Raw genomic sequence first — 15,515 nt, forward strand, 5'->3', positions numbered from 1 at the left:
ACTTTTTCCTGCTGTGTGGTCACAAACGGAGCCTTAAACATGCCAGGACTTTTCTCCACAAGGAGATAAAACAAATCATATGACCAAAGCAGCACAAGCCTAAGTACACAACTATTTTTTAATTTCAGCACTCTTTAAAATTAGTCAAATTAAAATGGATATAGAAAAATGCACAAATATTAAGTGTATGTGTGCTAAGTGGCTCAGTTATGTCCGACTCTTTTTGACCCATAGACTGTAGCCTGTCAGGCTCCTCTGTCCATGGAATTCTCCTGGCAAGAATACTGAAGCGGGTTGCCATTTCCTCCTCCAGGGGATCTTTCCAACCCAGGGATCAAACCTGCGTCTCCTGTGGCTTCTGTATTGGTAGGCGGATTCTTTACCTCTGAGTCACCTGGGAAGCCCTATATATAGGGAGTGGGAAATATATATATATATATATATATATATATATATATATATATATATGTAGGAAAATGGCAGCCCACTCCAGTATTCTTGCCTGGGAAATCCCATGGAGAGAGGAGCCTGGTAGGGTACCGTCCATGTGGTCACAAAGAGTTAGACATGACTGAGGGGACTTAACACACACACACACATATAAACTTATAAGTATGTATGTATAACTGAATCACTTTGCCATTTACCAGAAATTAACACAACATTATAAATAAACTATACTGTAATTAAAAAAAAAAAAGAATGCTTCTGTGAACATTCTTCTACATAGCTTCCACATAGCTTTTGGGAAATAAAAGTCCACATTTCTGTTGGCTTTATAACTAAAAGTGGAATTGCCTGGTCGTGGGATTGATTTCATTGACACTGCCAAACAGATTTTCAAAGTGTTGTAGGTGCTAATTTACATTCCCACCAGCAATGTTTGAGAGCTTCTGTTGCTTCGTGTTCTCGGCAACGTTGGTATGTTGCTTTTCATGTTAGTCATCCTAGTAGGGGGGTGATGGTATTGCCTTATAATTTAATTTACATTTCCCTGATGACTAATGAAGTTGAGCACCTTTTCACGAGCTTATCAGCCATTTGATTTGGCTATCTTCTTTGGTCAAGTGGCCTATTCAATGCTTTTAGGCAAACAATTTAAAGCCGAAATGTCCTTGTACTGACTGAGAAGAGCACTGTTCAATAGTATTTCATCCCCCCAAAGCATGTACTGTCCATGGGCTACACTGAAAGATGGTCCTTACCTTTGTGTGGTATTTACATGATGTCATTTGGTTAGTACAAGCTCTCTGAAGAGTAGAAGGTTGTGCTCGTTTTACAGAAGAGAATGTTGTGCTTGTTTTACAGAAGAGGAAGCAGTTTCTGGGAGACTGTGAATTGCTCAAAATAAGTGGTAGGATCAAGATCCTTGACCAAGGTTTTGCTGTTTCCTGGTCAAGTGCTCATTCTACTACAATAGTTTAATCTCCCCACCTGTTTTAACAAATACTTTGTATTACTGCCCCTCTTTACCATGATGAAATTAAATCTATGTATAATTTCAAATGATAATCAGTATGCTACTCCCGTGGTATAAAGGAGAAATAAATGAATAATGGTTTATAGTAAATAATTGCTATTAATATAATTACAGATAAAAATAACAATCTAACCATAGTATAATTGCAAATGAAATGCTTGAGTAAAACTATACTAGAACATGTAATGAAATAATAGATGCTTAAAGATTAGCTATAAATTCAAACAGCCACAAATAGGGATAAACACAAGTGGCTGTAGTGACAACTCTAATTCACGTGTTGCTGTCCCTGACATGATTTTCCATATGGGTGAACAACTTGAGACAAAATTCTGAACAAAACAAAGTACAATCAACCCTTAACTCACATAGTTGTCGTATTCCTGAGAAATTCACTGTATTTTTAAACTATGTAAAAAATATTTTTTGCTTCAGTGCAAAAGAGAGTTAGGTGTTAGACTCAGATAATTATGGACAGCCGGATGAATATTGATTCATTCAGAAGTTGGACAAGATGCAGGACACATCTTCATTCTGCAGGACTGTCACATTCATTGCAGGATAACGTAGCAGGCCTAGCCATTCCCTCTAAATGGCAGTTGCTGCTGCTGCTGCTGCTAAGTCGCTTTGGTCGTGTCCGACTCTGTGCAACCCCATAGACGGCAGCCCACCAGGCTCCCCAGTCCCTGGGATTCTCCAGGCAAGAACACTGGAGTGGGTTGCCATTTCCTTCTCCACTAAATGGCAGTAGAGTCACTCAATCATGGTGACAACACGAAACTCCTTGGAGTGGTACTGCTCCTACTGAGAACAGTACACCACATGTTCTGTACCGCACAGGCCCAGCCTGAAATATGGAATGTGACCCCAAAGCTGGGCTTTAGGCTGCTGAAGACCTGAGTTCAGCAGAGAGCTATTCATTCTGTAAGACCCTGAGCCAGTCACATAACATCTGTGAGCCTCTTACCTCCAGCAATGGGGCCGGCCTCTGCCTGCCACAGCAGTGACAGCAGTTGCTATGTCTCCTGTGAACTTGCGGCAGGCTATATGGAGATGGCCTCCATCCCTCACACCCCATCACTCAGCCCTCCAGTCCACCAACCACCTCGCTTTGCACAGTTAACCAGTTACACCCACTCCAATATTCTTGGGGCTTCCCTAGTGGCTCAGATGTTAAAGAATCTACCTGCAATGTGAGAGACCTGGGTTTGAACCCTGGGTCAGGAGGATCCCTTGAAGAAGGGAATGGTAACCCCCTCCAGTATTCTTGCCTGGAGAATTCCATGGACAGAGGAGCCTAGTGGGCTACAGCCCATGGGGTCGCAAAGAGTCGGACACGACTGAGTGACTTAATGCTTTCGCTTTCTGCATGTAGTGCTTTTTTTGTTTTTGGCTATGCTCTGTGGCTTTTAGGATCTTAGGGCAGAGTCCTGACCACCAGGGAATTCCCATGCATGTAGTGCTTTTTAAAATTCGTTTTGATATTCATTTATTTGGCTGCACTGAGTCTTAATTGTGGCAGCAGAGATCTTCAATTTTTGTTGCAGCATTTGGGAATTTTTTTTTTCCTCTTTTTTAAGCTGTGGCATGAGAATTCTTACTTGCAGCATGTGGGTTCTAGTTCCTGATTAGAGATCGAACCTGGGCCCCCTGCATTGGGAGCATGGAGTCTTAGCCACTGGACCACCAGGGAAGTCCCCACATAGTGCCTTTGATCTTTCCAGTCCTGTTGATAAATACATTCAGCAGTAGATGGTATGGAAAATATTAGCATATCTTTCAAAAAGAAGTATCAAAATACAGGTCTCTTGCCTCAGTAGAAAATACTCCTCATAGCCTTAGCTATGAGAAAATACACTAGTTGACACTTTCTCAAGTCTAAATGAATTACCTCATCCTGGCCAAAATCTTGGTAAAAGTAACACCTTTCCATTGAGATTCCCAACTGCAGGCCTTGCTAACACATGCCTTTTTGAAATTGGTGATAATTGGCCTGCTTGAAAAATAGAAATCAAACTACTGAGGGATATCACAGCGGATTCAAAAGTATTACTGGAGCTTAAATTCAAAGCCACCGGGTACAGCATACAAACATAATGTAAATATATAAATTATACTGGCGTAGAGATTGTTTGGGCTTTTCTTGCAACTCAGTGGTAAACAACCCACATACCAATGCAGGAAACGTGGGTTCAGTCCCTGGGATGGGAAGACTCCTGGAAGGAGAAGGAAATGGCAACCCGCTCCAGTATTCTTGCTGGGAAATCTCATGGACAGAGGGACCTGGCAGGCTATAGTCCTTGGGGTCACAAAAGAGTCTGGTATGGCTTATCAATTAAACAACAACAACAATAGATTGTTTAAAAATTAATATAAGCTTATGCAAATATAAAATTAACACATCAAAGGTTTTATTGAACTTATGATTAATGAAAAAACCAATAGGATGTTAAAATTCAAATGAGAATTTAACACTCTAGACACTGTGTTTTTTACAGTTCTATGAACAGAATCATTTGCATAACTGTGGACAGGAAGTATTTGTATTTCTCTCAATTTTCTACAATTTAACTTCTACCTCTACAGTTCATAGAGTCGGTAAATGTTATGAAAACAAACGCAAACAACAACAAAAGCCAAACCTGGTATTAGTTTTCTCCTGTTGCTATAACAAATTACCAAAAACTTGGTAGCTTAAAACAACACAAGTTGATTATCTTACAGTTTAGTTGGAGTATCTTACAGTTGGAGGGAAGAAGTCCAAAATGGTTTTCACTTGGTTAAAAGGTATCAGCAAAGCTGTGCTCTTTTGGAAGATTCTAGTGGGGAGTCCGTTTCTTTGCTTTCTTCACCTTCTAGAGGACACCCCCACCCTTTGGCTCCTGGTCCCCTTCCTTTATCTTCAAGGCAGTAATGGTGGGTTGAGTCTTTTTCATCCTGCAGCACTCCGAGTTCTCAGACTACATTGTCACATCTTCTCTGACTCTCCTGTCTCCCTCTTTCACTATTTATTTATTTATTGGTTGTGCTGGGTCTTTGTTGCTGCACATGGGCTTTCTCTGTTTGTGGCGAGCAGGGGCCACTCTCTAGTTGCAGTGCTCAGGCTTCTCATTGCAGTGGTTTCTCTTGCTGCAGAGCATCGACTGTAGGGTAAGCAAGTGTCAGTAACTGGCGCGTGAGGTTAATTGTTCCATGGCATGTGGTATCTACCTGGACCAGGGATCAAACTTGTGTCCTCTGCATTGCAAGGCAGATTCTTAACCACTGTACCACCAGGGAAGCCCTCCCTCTTTCACTTTTAAAGACCCTGGGGATTATCCTAGGCCCCCCTGGATACTACAGGATTGTCTCCCCATCCCAAGATCCATCGAAGGTACAAACTCCTAGGACAGTCAAATGATCCCTGAAGAGTCCACAAGAGACCACACCCTGTGGTCCACTGAAAGGATGCCAGATAATCTCTTTTGCCCTTTCTCTAGTCGTGGAAAATCTTTCCTGATGATGCCAAGGCTCATAACCAAGGTGACTATGCAAAACACAAAATCAGGCAGCCCTGGATCACGTCCCTGAGCAGGGAAGCAGCCACCCCTTCGATCAGGCCGCAGTCACTGTCCTTGCCCAGTTGCTTTGTCTTGTTTCCCTTGGCCTCTGCTAGCACTTGAATTTTCCAATCCTGGTTATTGATCAGATTCCCTTTCCTCCACCCTGGAAGAATAGGAACAGAGCAGAAACATTTAGTCTACAAACTGGGAAAAAGTTAGATGGTGGCAAAAAGAGACAAGAGGCATATATTAATACGAAGCCGAACCTTAAACACTTTATGGTTTTGTGACAACAGGCCTTGTCCCAAGGCTGGGGCAGAGAGTCGGTGTGTTAAAGAGTGGAGTTGTCTCTCCTCACTGCCTTCCTCTTCCCACCCATTTGGCCCTCATGGAATAAGGTAGAGCCAAGGATTCTTCTGTCATTAAGTCCAAGGTGGCCTCATGCTATTCATTAAATGGTCACAGTGAAATAGGAAGTAACCAGCCATTCTTGATCAATCCAGCAATTCTCAAATTACTCCTGCTCAAACTCCTGTTTAACACTGAATTTTCACATTGCCCAGTTAGTTACTCATCTCCTCTCTCCTAAGATAATCCTCTTCAATAAATGACAGTCAACCAAGAGGGAATAAGAAACTGTCTGATGGAGGCCAGAAGGTCACTTCAGTCAAAGCCAAAGTAACTCGTTCCTTCCCTGAGCAAAAGCCACCTGAGCCTTTCTTGAGTGCAAAGCCCCAGGTCAGGCTCTGCTGGGAGTACGAATAAGTCCTGTCTTCAAGGAATGTCCAATCTGGGAGAGGGAGAGGTAAAGTTGAAGTCACATGTCCAAAAGCAAAGAAAGGAAAGGATTCCAGGCTAAGGGGACGGCCACAGGGTAAATACAATGATGTTGCCACGGAGGGTGCATTCTTGACTGGGAACTTCAAGTAGAAAGAAGTTCAACCTGTTTGCTCAAGCTCGGGAGAAATGGAAAAATGCCATGAGAGATGAGACTGAAACAGGGGAGGAGGATCAGGTGAATGCTTGTATGCCTTCAGTCATGGGTTGAGTCCTTCATTCAAGAATTTTATCTGTTACTTTCTGTGCACCTAATGCCAAGTCAAGCACTTCTAATGGCTTTACCTTCAGTAAGCCGCAGTCTTGGGAGGAGAAAGGCCTATGCAAATACTCTCAAAAAAGTGTTGTTGTTTTTGTTGTTTAGTCATGTCCAACTCTTTGCAACCCCATGGACTGTAACCTGCCAGGCTCCTCTGTCCATGGAATTCTCCAGGCAAGAATATTGGAGTAGGTTACCATTTCCTTCTCCAGGGGATCTTCCCCACCCAGGGATCGAACCTACATCTCCTGCATTGGCAGGCAGATTCTTTACCACCAAGCCACCTGGGAAATTCCCTCAGAAGAGAGATACATGCAAAAAGAGGTGTACTTTAAGCACTGAGCAAGAGACACACAAACTCTGCCCACAGGAGTGAGAAGGAGAAGGAAGCCCATTCAGAAGATTTTGCAAAGGTTGTATAATTATTAACATAATTCCTGGGTAGCAAGCAGGAGATGAAGAGCAATGGAGTGACAGCTCACAGACAGCTGGTAAGCAGCTCACAGTCTGCTCAGAATTGCTCAGAATTCATGCTCAGAATTGCTCTAAAGGCACAAAAAGCACATTCAGTCTAATCAGGTCCTTAATGGCTCTGTTCCCACTGCACCAAGACAGTCCAAAGCAGGGTTTAAATCCCACACAAATTCACTTCTCTCCTGCTCCATTTACCTGCCTCCTGCATCACATTCCTTGAATGTTTCTCTCTGCCCTGTAGCTCTACAGTCTAGCTCAGGATTTTGACCTTGGATTCACAGTCTGGCTGCAGCTCTTTAAATTGCTGATTCCATGAAAAACCTTAGGGTCACATCAACTGGCTCTCTACTGGTTACTCAGTAGCTAACTTGCAAACTCTGAGATTACCGGTCAGTCAAGAAGAAAGAGCTCCCGGGCACATGGCATTTGGTCAGCTTGGCTAACTCAGCATTGCAAAGAAAGTTTTTCCTTCCAGAGGTGAATTCCAGCTTGCACAACCAGTGGAGCCCACAGCTGGGAGCCCATAAGCACCACTGCCATCCTCCCCCAGTGCTGGGCAAGTCCACAGTGTTTTCCCCCTCACCTTCCCAACTACACCGAAGACCACGCAGTTTCGTGGCATCCTGCTGCAGCTGCCTAATTTTTGACCCTCCAGGCCCCAAAGATAATCAGTGATTTCTGTTTTCCTGCCTTACTGAGAAGCTCTGAAGTGGCCTGTGCCCCTTGTGCGGCCAGAAAGACCCTGTACAGATTCTTCACAGGATCATTTAGAATAAAAAAGACCCTAGCAGGCACTGGCTGATGACCACTGCAGCCAATGAAAAGATTAGTGAGCCTGTGTTTCATGGAACCTGTTTCCTGGCTCTGGATTTGCTCAATCACTAGATCGTGTCTGACTCTTTGCGACCCATTGACTGTAGCTCACCAGACTCTTCTGTCCATGGGATTCTCCAGGTAAGAATACTGGAGTGGGTTGCCATTTCCTTCTCCAGGGGACCTTCCCAGCCCTGGATTTCTTGTTGTTGCTTAGTCGCTCAGTTGTGTCCGACTCTTTGCGACCCCATGGACTTCAGCACGCCAGGCTTCCCTGTCCTTCACTATCTCCCAGAGTTTGCTCAAATTCATGTCCCTTGAGTCGATGATGCCATCCAACCATCTCATCCTCTGTTGCCCCATTCTCTTCCTGCCCTCAATCTTTCCCAGCATCAGGGTCTTTTCCACTGGTCTGAATTTGACCTGTGTGCAAATTTCCAGGAGGGGCTGAACATAATGATGCTATAAACCAGCTTGGATGCTGAAGGCGGTGGCCTTACAGGAATGGTGGTCCTGAAGGTAAGGCCCAGAAAGGCAAGCTGGCTAACCACCTACACCTGTTCACCAGTCTGGGCAAGCCTGGAATTTGGCTGGGGCCTGTCCAGAGCACAGAGCTCTGGGTGGATGACTGTAATTGTGTGCCTATGACCATAGAAACAGGTATCATTGACACAAGTTTCTAAGTACTGAGTTGGGCTTCCCTGGTGGTTCAGACAGTAAAGAATCTGCCTGCGATGCAGGAGACCCGGGTTTAATCCCTGGGTGGGAAAGATTCCCTGGAAAAGGGAGTGGCTACCCATTCCAGTATTTTTGCCTGGAGAATTCCATGGACAGAGGAGTTTGGCGGGCTAGAGTGCACAGGGTCACAAAGAGTTGAATACAACTGAGTGACTCTCTCTCTCTCTCTCTCTCACACACACACACACACACACAGGAATAGAGTCACCTTATCAAACAGGGCCAGTCCATAGGGTCCAAATTCCCTCACACCCAGACTTACCTGTTTTAACATGCTAGGGTCATGCCCTGAGACCTCAGGTGGCAGCCACTTCTTAACTACCTGCTGCTTGTCAGCACTGCTTACAGGCTTTGTGGTCTATAATTTACATGTAATTTACATTTAATTTACAGTAACAAGACCAGGCTCCCAGTCCCCCCTCACTTCCTGCTCCCTGCTCTCATCTAACCCCTCCCAGACTGCTGGCCAAACACCTGAGGAGTAAATAACACCTCATGGGGACAGTGGCTGTCTGTGTCATCACCTTTATGCCCACTGCTACTGATATTTGTATACACTGACCAGCACAGGAAAAGCACTGTGTATGCTCTTTATGGGCTTCCCTGGTAGCTCAGAAAGTAAAGAATCTGCCTGCAATGCAGGAGACCCAGGTTTGATCCCTGGTTCGGGAAGATCCCCTGGAAAAGGGAATGGCTACCCACTCCAGTATTCTTGCCTGAAAAATCCCATGGACAGAGGAGTCTGGCAGGCTACATACAGTACATGGGGTTGCAAAGAGTTGGACGCAACCGAGTGACTAACAACGTAATAACAGGCTCTTTATAAAAACTATTTTCATTACTGTTACGCTATATAGTGATCCCTAAATAGACAGTTTTTCAATTCTGGGACCATCTTTCTTCTAATTGTCAGTCGAACATCCCTCGTGTTTTGCCACGACTTCAAATTCAGCACAATTAACAAATCCCCTCCAAATCAGGTGTTTCCTTCCAACCACTCTACTTCTGTTACCATTCTCTCAGTCTTTGGTATTAAAACCCTGAGTCCCCCCTCCAATCCTTCCCAACAATCACAGCTCACATTTTATCTGTTCCCTGATACCTCAGATTCTTTTTGAATGCTTCCCTAACCCAGCAGTTCTCGCCCTGGTTGTACATTAGAATTATTAGAGGAACAATTTTAAAATTACAGACGTGGGCCTGGGGTGGCCTGGGGTCACCTCTCTCATGTGGTTGTGCAGATCATTCAGTGTAGCAGCGGGAGTGGGTGGTCGAGCCAGTTCATGTTCTGCCGCCTAAGCCAGCGGCGCTGGCGTGAAGTTACGTTTGATGAGAGGAAGGGGAGCCTTTGAGTCCACTCAAAGGCGCAATACAGACCGAGAAAGCCCTGGCCATCCTCTGAAATTCTGGCTCAGCAGACCTAGAGGTTTATATTTTAAATAGTTCCAGTGAAATAAAGACTTCATTCCTAAATAACTGCATCCACACTCTCTCTCTTTTTTGTGCTTTTATTGTCTTATATATTACATCTATGTATATTATAAACCCAGGAATACATTGCTATAATTATTACCTAAAGGGGCTTAGAGAAGGAGAGCAAGTATATACTACAGAGCTGTTATATTAACCTTCTGTTTCGCTCTTCTTGTTTCTCTTTATTTCCTCCTATGGATTTGAGTTTCTATCCGGGGTCATTTCCTCACTCCAATACAGCTCTGCTCCCACCTGCTTCCTTCATGCTGTTATTGTCAAATATGTTACACTTTTACATGTTCCAGCCCCAGCAATACAATCCTATATAAATAATTTTATGTCACTGCTTTTTAAAACAATATATAACTCAATACCATAAAATTCACCCTCTGATGACTATTAATGACTCGTGCTTGTTGGCCATTTCTGTATCTTCTGGGGTGAAATGTCTATTCAGATCCTTTGCCCATTGAGTTATTCCTCTTTTTATTATTGAGTTGTAGAATATTCTAGATACAAGTCTCATATCAAACACATGATTTACAAATATTTTCTCCCATCCTGTAGATTATCTTTTCACTTTCTTCATGGTGTTCTTTAAAGCACAAAAAGTTTTTAATTAAAAAAAGCTTGAAATTTTGATGATTACAAGTTATCTACTTTTTTTCTTTCATTGCTTGTGCTTTGGTGTCATATGTAAGAAATGGTTTCTGTTTCAGTTTATGTCTTTCCTCTTGCATTTGGTTATGAGCTATAAAGGGAAATCGGGTCATGCCTTGGATATGCCAACTAGCGCTTTGCATAAAGTTTGGAGTTTTCCAATATTTCTTTGAATATTCTTTTCTATCTCTTTCTCCCCTCTTCCTGGTACTACAGTTACGCATATGCTCGTATGCTTGATGATGTCCCACACTTCTCCAAGGCTCTGTTCACTGTTATTCATCCTTGTTTCTCTTTGTTCTTATGATTGCATCATCTCTATTGATCTATCTTCGACTTCACTGATTCTTACTTCTGACAGATCAAATCTACTGTTGAGCCCCTCTAGTTAATTTTTCATTTTGGTTACTGTACTTTTTGACTCCAGAATTTCAATTTGAATCTTGTAGTTTTTATCCTTTTACTGATATTCTCTGTTTAATGAGACGTTGTCATCATAAATCCTCTAAATCTTTAGGTATGGTTTGCTTTAGTTCTTTGAACATATTTATAATGGCCTTAGGAAGCATCACTACGAACTAGACTAGTGGAGGTGATGGAATTCCAGCTGAGCTATGTTAAATCCTAAAAGATGATGCTATTAAAGTGCTGCACTCAGTATGTCAGCAAATTTGGAAAACTCAGCAGTGGCCACAGGACTAGAAAAATCAGTTTTCATTCCAATCCCAAAGAAGGGCAATGCCAAAGAATGTTCAAACTACCTCACAATTGCATTCATTTCACATGCTTGCAGGAGAAGGAAATGGCAACCCACTCCAGTATTCTTGTCTGCAGAATCCTGTGGACAGAGGAGCCTGGTGGGCTGCTGTCTATGGGGTCGCACAGAGACGGACATGACTGAAGCGACTTAGCAGCAGCAGCACATGCTAGCAAAGTAATGCTCAAAATTCTCCAAGCCAGGCTTCAACATTATGTTAACCAAGAATTTCCAAATGCTCAAATTGGATTTAGAAAAGGCAGAGGACCAGAGATCAAATTGCCAATATCTGTTGGATTATGGAAAAAGCAAGAGAATTTCATCTACTTCTGCCTCATTGACTACGCTAAAACCTTTGTGTGGCTCACAACAAACTGTGGAAATTCTTAAAGAGGTGGGAATACCAGACCACCTGACCTGTCTCCTGAGAAATCTGTATGCAGGTCAGGAAGCCACAGTTAGAACTGGGCATGGAACAATGGACTGGTTCCAATTTGGGAAAGGAGTACGTCAAGGCTGTATATTGCCATCCTGCTTATTTAACTTAAATGCAGAGTATATCATGTGAAATGTGAGTTGGATAAACACAGCTGAAACCAAGATTGCTGGGAGAAATATCAATAACCTCAGATAGGCAGATGACACCCATCCTTATGGCAGAAAGTAAAGAGGAATTAAAGAGCCTCTTCATGAAAGTGAACGAAGAGAGTGAAAAAGTTGGCTTAAAACGCCAACATTCAAAAAACTAAGATCATGGCATCTGGTCCTATCACTTCATGGCATGTAGATGGGAAAACTATGGAAACAGTGACAGCCTTTATTTTCTTGGGCTCCAAAATCACTGCAGATGGTCACTGAAGCCATAAAATTAAAAGAGGCTTGCTCCCTGAAAAAAAAGCTGTGACAAACCTAGATAGCATTTTAAAAGGCAGAGACATTACTTTGCCAACCAAGATCCGTATAGTCAAAGCTGTGGTTTCCCTGGTGGCTCAGACAGTAAAGAATCTGCCTGCAATGCAGGAGACCTGGGTTTGATCCCTGGGTTGGGAAGATCCCCTGGAGGAGGACATGGCAACCCACTCAAGTATTCTTGCCTGGAGGTTTCCCATGGACAGAGGAGCCTGGCAGGTTAGAGTCCATGGGGTCGCAAAGAGTCGGACATGACTGAGTGACTAAGCAGAGTACAGCACATGGTTTTTCTAGCAGTCATGTATGGATGTGAGAGCTGGACAATAAAGAAGGCTGAATGCTGAAAAATTGATGCTTTTGAAGTGAGATGTTAGAGAAGACTTGAGAGTCCCTTGGACTGCAAGGAGATCAAACCAGTCAATCTTCAAGGAAACCAATCCTGCATATTCATTAGAAGGATTGATGCTGAAGCTGAAGCTCCAATACTTTGGCCACGTAATGTGAAGAGCCTGCTCATTAGAAAAGACCCCAGTGCTGGGAAAGATTGAAGGCAGGAGGAGAAGGGAACAACAGAAGATGAGATGATTGGGTGGCATCACTTACTCAATGGACATTAGTTTGAACAAGCTCCAGGAGATGATAAAGGACATTGAAGCCTGGTGTGCTAAAGTCCATGGGGTCACAAAGAGTCAGACACAACAAGTGACTGAACAGAAACAACAAATAATGCTTTGGAGTCCTCATCTGCTAAGTGCACCATCCAGGTCCTTCAGGGCAGTTTCCACTTTCTGATTTTTTCGCCTGTGGATGGGTCACACTTTTCTGTTTCTTTGTATGTCTCATAATTTTTTATTGAAAAGTGGACATTTTGGATAATAGATTGTAGGAACAATGGATGCTGATTTCCCATCCCAGAGAGTTGTAGCTCTTGTTGTTTGCTTCATCATCATTTGCTTGTTTAATGGCTTGACTGATGCATTGTTTAATGTTGCAAAGTTTACTACCTCTCTGATGTGCAGCCTCTGATGTTCCTGCTCAGTTTCCCCTTGTTTTTATCTTTTAGCCTGGCTAACTGAGGTCACCCTGGATTGGCCTCAGCTACTTACTGGCCGCAGGTTGCACTTGAAGCTCCTTAGCCAGTTATATGTTTACCCTTTATCATTGGATGTGTGTTTGGCTTGGAGGTTACTGTCACATTAAGGGAGTTTACTTTTTTGCCCCATGTTTGTCCAGATATAGCTTAGATATATCACTCTGATCAGATATCACTCTGATCACTCCTGATATGGTGCAGCCTTGGGCATGCCCATAGTCATCCCGACTGCCAGGTGTGAGTGTGATTTGACTTTTCTTACAAAAATTATTTACACATTTATGGCTGCACTGGGTGTTCGTTGCTGCTCGAGGGCTTTCTCTAGTTGTGGTGAACTGGGACTGCTCTTCATTGCGGTGCACAGGCTACTCATTGAGGTGGCTTCTCTTGTTATGGAGCACCGGCTCTAGGCTCGGAGCCTCAGGGGTTGTGGCACACAGGCTTAGCCGTCCCAGAGGCATGTGGGATCTTCCCAAACCAGGGATTGAACCCGTGTCCTCTGCATGGGCGGGGAGATTCTTAACCACTGGACCACCAGGAAAGCCCTGATTTTATTTTTAAGACTACCTTCCCAGGCGCTGTCCCTGGTCAGAGCAGCTTATTGTTCTGTCAGTGTCTGGTCAGAAGTTGTATTTGCGCCCCTTGTGTCATAAGGAGCCCTGTGTTAACAGCCAGTGTGTGTCTTGGGGAAGTTTTCAAGTCGGCTCCATGCCCTGTCCCGAGTGCCCCTGAGTGGGAACAGCCAGGCATGTGTGCTCAGCCTGTCTGATCCCTAGAGTTAAACAGGCTTCCGTGAGGGCGCCCCTTGGCTTCTTTCTCTTTCCCTGGTTCTCTATTAAATTTCTAGCCACAATGCTATTTTGCTTATGTCATGGAGCTACCAGCTCCTCTTAATTGTTCTACGTCAAGACTCTGTTGTTTTCCACAACACCATTAGGCAGAATTCTCCAGGCTCTGTTCCAACACCGTCTTAAGCAGACTTCTGAAGCTCTTTGTCCTCAAGGGTTGCCTTCCTCCTTGGCAGAACCCACAGCATCAGAGCTGGGGGTGGGGCCCCTTTTTTCCTGAAGCAACATCCTGCTTTTCCAGTGGGTGGGGGTGGGGGTGGAAGCTACTGATCTTCTCTGCCTGCTCCTTCTGGTGTAGAACCCCCACTCTACGATGGGATTGGGAGAGGGGCGTAAGACTGGGGGCCCCAGTATTCTCAGCCTGCCATGCCTATAACAGAGAACTAGGGGAGGGAAATTCTGACAGTCTACTTCTCACAGGGTGAAATTAGCCACAGACTGGGAGCTGGGATGAATCTTCTTGTTAAAAGGAGAGCTCTCTGGGAGAGTTTCTATAACAAAAAGCTGGAAAAGGAAGGCTATGAGAATAATGGGTCATGGCTCAAATGCTGTAGACTCTCATCATTCTTCCTAAAATGTGGGTTTCTTGTACAGTAAGTCCCCTACATACGAAAAAGTTCCATTCCAAGAGCGTGTTCATAAGCCCAGTTTGTTCATAAGTCCAAAAAAGTTAGCCTAGGTACCCACTAACACAATTGGCTATAGAGTACTGTACTGTCATAGGTTTATAATACTTTTCATACAAATAATACATTAAAAAAACAAACACAAAAATAAAGAAAACATTTTTAATCAAACATACAGTTCCTTGAAAAGTACAGTAGTACAGTACAACAGCTGGCATACAGGGGCTGGCATCAAGTGAACAGGCAAGAAGAGCTGCTGACTGAAGGAGGGAGGGGAGGTGGGAAATGGTAGAGCTGAAGGATCGTCAGCATCAGGAGAGGGAGGGCAAGCTGCAATCTCACTCAACGCCTGAATGCACATTCACACCTTTGAAAGTTCGCAACTTAAGGGTTCAAATGAAGGAATTTAGTGTATATTTTTCTGTTTGCTCTATGCTCTTGGAGCAATTTTGAGTGATTTTTAATGATAGTGTGTGCTTTGTTTTACAGTTTTTACCAGTTAAGTTGTTGTTTTGCTGGGGAGAGGATCCGCCTAACTCCTTCCTCTGCCATCTAAAAATTTCACTCTCCATGTATTGTATTTAGAACAGTGTAGATGGTGATTGCAGCCATGAAATTAAAAGACGCTTACTCCTTGGAAGGAAAGTTATGACCAACCTAGATAGCATATTCAAAAGCAGAGACATTACTTTGCCAACCAAGGTCCGTCTAGTCAAGGCTATGGTTTTTCCTGTGGACATGTATGGATGTGAGAGTTGGACTGTGAAGAAGGCTGAGGACCGAAGAATTGATGCTTTTGAACTGTGGTGTTGGAGAAGACTCTTGAGAGTCTCATGGACTGCAAGGAGATCCAACCAGTCCATTCTGAAGGAGATCAGCCCTGGGATTTCTTTGGAAGGAATGATGCTAAAGCTGAAACTCCAGTACTTTGGCCACCTCATGTGAAGAGTTGACTCATTGGAAAAGACTCTGATGCTGGGAGGGATTGGGGGTAGGAGGAGAAGGG

Source organism: Bos taurus, chromosome 4, assembly GCF_002263795.3.
Source record: "Bos taurus isolate L1 Dominette 01449 registration number 42190680 breed Hereford chromosome 4, ARS-UCD2.0, whole genome shotgun sequence".
NCBI lineage: Eukaryota > Metazoa > Chordata > Mammalia > Artiodactyla > Bovidae > Bos > Bos taurus.